The sequence below is a fragment of the Anser cygnoides genome, chromosome Z (assembly GCF_040182565.1).
Source record: "Anser cygnoides isolate HZ-2024a breed goose chromosome Z, Taihu_goose_T2T_genome, whole genome shotgun sequence".
Lineage (NCBI taxonomy): Eukaryota > Metazoa > Chordata > Aves > Anseriformes > Anatidae > Anser > Anser cygnoides.
Genome location: NC_089912.1, coordinates 66,462,622 through 66,468,621, shown reverse-complemented (window position 1 = coordinate 66,468,621; position 6,000 = coordinate 66,462,622).

Genomic DNA, 6,000 nt, shown 5'->3' with positions numbered 1-6,000 from the left:
TTGTTGGATACACATTCATGATGTTGTCTAAAATGTTAGATAGAAGTAAGTATTGTTATCTTGCAAACTGTCATGAGTGATTTAAAATAAACGTCCAAACATTTAGACTTTAATCAAAAAAGTTTTAAAAAAAGTAAAAGTTAATTACTACATCTGTAAAAGTTAAATACTACATCTGTGCTTAGATTAATGGTAGTACTCGTATACATTTTGAAATAAAGTTTTGAAAGACTTTTGACTTAGTAGTACATAATGTACTGATTAAAAAGTTGTACTCTGCAATATAAGTAGAGCACATGTAGAATGGATTAAAAATTGGCTGGTGTAACTCAAAAAGAAGGTGTCTTTGGGGAATAGCCAGTGTACATGTGCGGGTTTCCAGAGACTGGAAGCCTGCAGCTGTTCTGCATTTACATCAACAGTGATGGCATGACAATTTTGGAGGGGGTAGTCTAGATGGCTTTGTAATTCAGGCCTATTCAAACAAAGAATGTTTTAATGTGGCAAAGTATAAAGTCCAGCAGTAAGGAATATGTGCATACACACAGAGTGGGGAAATGTCTTGTGGACAGCCCTAACGCTGGACATACCAAAGGTCATAAAAGGTGAATTTCTAATTTGGTGTTGAAGCAGGCCTGTACCCTGGCCCTGCATGTTCAGAGGAAGTGCTGGAGGGAGCTATCGGTCTGAGTTTGCTTAGATTTCCTCGGTGTGAAAGCAGAACAGATTGAGGGAAAGAAGTGGGAAGAACAAGGGAAGGAAAAAAAAAAAAAAGTAAGGAAAACAGTGCTTTTCCAGGTTTTACCAAGGCAGGAAATTGGCATGCAAGCAGAGCACACACAGCTCAAGAGCTGGGATATGCCCTTGGTACCACAATATAAATAAAACAAGACTGCTCAGGAAATGGTCTCTAAGCTTGCAGGGTGTTTTACCAGGCATTGTAAAACAAGCTAATGGGTGTTAGGGGCTAAAGGGATAGTTTTGTTGTTGTTGTTTAACAAAATATGGATGGCCAGTTACTGGACAGTATGTATTATTTCATAATGCATTGTTTTGTAAATTCTTGGCATGCGAAGGAAAAGTAGGTGATTAGCAATAGCCATTGTGGGTGATTATTCCCCTTTATTCGGCATCTATGAGAATGCACTAGGAATACTGTGCTCAGTTCAAGACCCCCCAGTAAAAGAAAGACAGATAAACTGGAACAATTTCAACACAGGGCCATGAAAATAGTGAGGGGCCTGTTGCACTTGCCCTGTGAAGAGGGGCTGACGGAGCTGGGCTGGTTGAGCCTGGAGAGACAGCTTCAGGGGGATCTTGTGGCTGCCTCCCAAAGCACAGGAGGAGCTTATTAAGACAATAAAACTAGACTCTTCACTGAGGTGCACAGCACAGCAGAGTAGTCATAAATTTAAATGGAGAAGGAACTTTCTATATATAATATATATATACCATACATAATATATATACTATATATATTATAAAGAACAGGTATCCAGATGGAGGTTTTAAACACTTGACTGGATAAAGCCCTGAGCAATCTGGTTTGATTTCAGTGTCCACCCTGCTTTGAATAGGTGTTTGAACCAGATGATCTCCTGAGGTCCCACCTAAACTGAATTATTCTGTTATTCAATGCTTTTGATACATAATTTTTGACGTGGTTAAACTGAACAGAAAACAAACAAACAAAACCCAACAAGCCAATGATTTAAAAACTGAAAAATAGTTATTTATATTCACATATGGAGAGTTCTTTAGTGCAAAGTACATACTATAAATAGGTTCAGTAGTGCATATAATACTTGTTTTTACAAATAAGTACATGGAACTAGCAGCAAAAATACATTGCATTTTTATAATGTCTTTTACTTTTTGGACTTCAAAGTACTTAGAAGATGATATAACAAATATAGAGTTAATTCTGAACTGTATGGTGTCTTTTAGTCTTTAATAGGTTTGATTTGGCAGCTCTGGGATAAGAAAATGAATACACATGTCCTGAATGAGCAACATGCCTGGGAAGCAAAGTTAGTGAAAGTCATAAGGGTTCAGTCAGCTTATTTTCCTGAGCTTTTGCTTAGCAGAACACCACATGGTCCTGAACTGTTAAAAATACTCTTGTTTTGCATTGCATGTTTGTTCTGGAATACTATAGTGGAAATCTAAGTAGCAATTTACTGCCAAACACATCCCTCTCCAGTTTCAACGGTCCTCACCAACCAGGCTCTGTACCTCCTCCTAATCCTTTGTCAGGCAGCTGTGCTAAATGACCCAGTAGGGCTCAGAGCATTTTTTTTTTCCTTCTGCGTGACTCTGCCTAATTTAGGAACTAGATCTCATTTACCAGGCCTGAGGCTGCTGTAAACATCTAGTCAGTAGCTCTCTCCACGTACATAAGCAGTAACTGGAGCTGGCAGCAACATGCGTTTTCTCACCACCTTCATGCCTGCTTCCCATTCAGAGGCCAAGCGTGTTGCAACCCTAGGTCTGATTGTCCTTGTCTGTGGGGCTGGCAAAAGGAGTTGTCACTGAGTAATAGGCACATACTCAGTTACCTCACTGAGCTCCCCTCTATTCAGGTGTTTTATCACGCAGATGAACAGACAGGCAGGCCTGAAATTCTGGCACACAGACCCCCCTCAAAAACAGCGCTGGAACTGGTTTGAAAAAAGAAGGGGTTAAAAATCAACAAAATCATAGAATTATAGAATCATTAAGGTTGTGAGAGAGGGAGTTAAGAGAATCTTATTAGACAGGATGCTGATTACTGAATACCTAGATCGTTGTATCGAACTAGTAGATGTTGCTTAATGTCTTTGCTAACTATTGTGCAAATTAACTGAAACAAGAAGTCTTGGGGCCCCTCACAAAGGATAGTTCCTGATAAAGATGGGGAACCTGTCTTAAGAACTAGCTGAAACCAACCCTGTGGTTTGGACAAGAGCCAAGGAGCAGCTGAGTCTGTGCAAAGACGAGGTCAACTAGTGGTGATGAAGAAGAGTTATCAGCCTTCATCCCCACGACCCCTGGCGATCACCACCAGGAGGCACTGCGCAAGCGCAGATGGGAGGAGCTTATGCAAATGACTTATTGGAAATAATCTTAATATGAAGCAGGGATCGGTTATGTATAGGCGCATTGTGAAACTTCATGCATATGTAAGCCTTTACTGCATATAACCAAGGCAAGTTGCCACATTGGGGTGCGCAGGACTTTGGTGGGACTACCCCCTGTGCTGCCCAGCACTGAATAAACATACCTACTTTACAATCTTACTGATTGTGGAGTTCGTTTTCTGCACCTCAGTTGGAAAAGACCTCCAAGGTCATCTGGTCCAACCGCCCCCCAACCACCAATATCACCCACTAAACCCTGTCCCTAAGCACCACGTCCAACCTTTTCTTGAACACCCCCAGGGATGGTGACTCCACCACCTCCCTGGGCAACCCGTTCCAATGCCTGACTGCTCTTTCTGAGAAGAAATGTCTCCTAATTTCCAACCTGAACCTCCCCTGGCACAACTTGAGGCCATTCCCTCTAGTCCTATCACGAGTTACCTGCGAGAAGAGGCCGACCCCCAGCTCCCCACACCTTCCTTTCAGGCAGTTATAGAGAGCAATAAGTACGGTCTCCCCTGAGCCTCCTCTTCTCCAGACTAAACAGCCCCAGTTCCCTCAGCTGCTCCTCATAGGACTTGTGTTCCAGGCCCTTCACCAGCTTCTCTGGACACACTCCAGGGCCTCAGTGTCTTTCTGGTAGTGACAGGCCCAAAACTGAACACAGTACTTAAGTGCGGCCTCACTAGAGCTGAGTACAAGGGGACAATCACCTCATAGACCAAACTGAGAAGAGTGTAAATTTTGTGTTACAGGAAGTCATTAAAAGAGTAAAGTGCTAAGAAAACTACTTTTAAAGTTTTTACTCCTTGAAACTAGATAATGACTATTACAAAAATCTCATGTCCATTCTTTTGTTGTTTAGATGTGGGAAACAGGAATGTTGTCGCAGCTGCAGGGTAACAGTATAGACTGTACTTTTTTTGGGGGGAGGGGAGGAAGGGCAAGCTGTCAGATACTGTGATATGAATGGTATTCCCTGCTCAAATTTGAAAAATTGGAGAGTGGTTAGAAGCATGCAATTGGTGCCTTTTGGTTGAGTGATGAATATATCTGAAAATTAAAATGAATGCATTGTGCTAGCTTTGTTCATGTCAAAAAAAGGATTTTCAGAGTTCATCTTTGAAGAAATAGAAGTCATGTGAGTGCATCATGCTGACACACACAAAATCTGCACTATTCTCAAGGGTTCTGTTTAATGAGAGAAACAGATCTGCAGGGGAGAGTGCCGAACATGCCAATGACAGCAGGACTCATACAGGCATTTTAAGGACTTTGATTGAACACTAATTGCAAACACTTGGGTTTGTTTGTTATAATTGAGTGTTCACAAAACTGTTAGACTCAAATTAGATTATAATGTCTTTGGTCTCATGTTCATAGTTATTTTGTCTGCAACAAAACCTTGCACCATTTGGAGGCTGTAGAAATAAAGACTTTAACTTGTGACATAGCTAAGACAACAGCACAGCTCTATTCCCTGCTTTTTAGTTTTATCTCTCTTCCAACTACTTTATCTCAACCTTTACATAATTTGCATTTTGTACTGGGTCTGGCTGGGATGGAGTTAACTTTCCCTGCAGCAGCCCATACAGTGCTGTGCTCTGCACTTGTAGCTAGAACAGCAGTGGTATCACCCCAGTGTTGTGTCTGCTGCTGAGCAGTGCTGGCACAGCATCAGGAGTCCTTCTAATCCCCCAAGAGCCAGCAGGCTGGGGGTGGGCAAGAGAGGACGAAGGAACATCAGCAGGGCAACTGACCTAAACCAACCAAAGGGATATTCCATGCCATATGATGTCACACTCAGCCATAAAAGGTGGGAAAAGGAAGGAGCGGGGAGGGGTGGGCTGTTGTGAAAACGTCTGTCCTCCCGAAAAATGGCTACATGTGTTGAGGCCCTGCTTCAAGAATGTGGTCAAGCATTGCTGGTTGGTGGGAAGTGGAGAGTAATTTCTTTTCTCTGTACTTCCACATGGCCTTTGCTTTTTTGTTCTGTTTGGTTTTGTATGTTTTTTTGTTTTCTTTTTCTTTTTTCCCTTTCCCCCTTTCTCTTCAGTTAAATTATTTAAATAATAATAATTTTCCCCTAATTATTTTTCCTTTAATTAAATTATCCTTATCTCAACCCATGAGTTGTTTCTTTCCTTTTCTTCTTCCCCTCCTTTTCTGAGGAGGGGGAGTGAGAGAGCGGTTGTGGTAGAGTTCAGCTGCCTAGCAAGGTAAAACCACCACAATTTTCACTGAAGTAGATCAGTGAAGATATTCCTCCTTTCTTTTGGGGCTGATCACTCAAGGTAAAAGTGACCTACATAAAGTAATGAGCACACTGCTTTTTCAGGCAAAGTTACACGTGCCTTAAGCAGTACATTGCTTTTGTAAAGGCCTTTCCCACAGCACTTCCCTTTGAGTACTAGATAATGCTAAAACACTACAGATGTAAATCGAGGTCCTTTCTGGTCCTCATGATCCAGCTCATGACATTTTTTAATGTACTTATGTATGAGTGAATTTCACAGGCTAACAAATGTCCCCATATTCCATTTTAGTGGTTAAGCAACATAACGTCAGCTATACACTATGATATATAAAAAACACATACATCCTCTTCTTAAAGGTGGCCCATGAAAAAACTTGTACACATCAAAAAACTTTCTGATCCTTTGTCACATAAAGATGTCCTGATGTTATTTAAAGTCTGATGGTTTACTATTAAGATAATAAAAACAGAAATAACAGTAACAATTTAGGTCCTGTTCAAAATTCTAGGACATATTTCTGTTGATGGGTGAGTTCATAAAATTAACAACAAAAGTTGATTATGTACAACTTTACAATACATAAAAAATACTGACTAAATATACTTAGTTTTATATAGGCATGA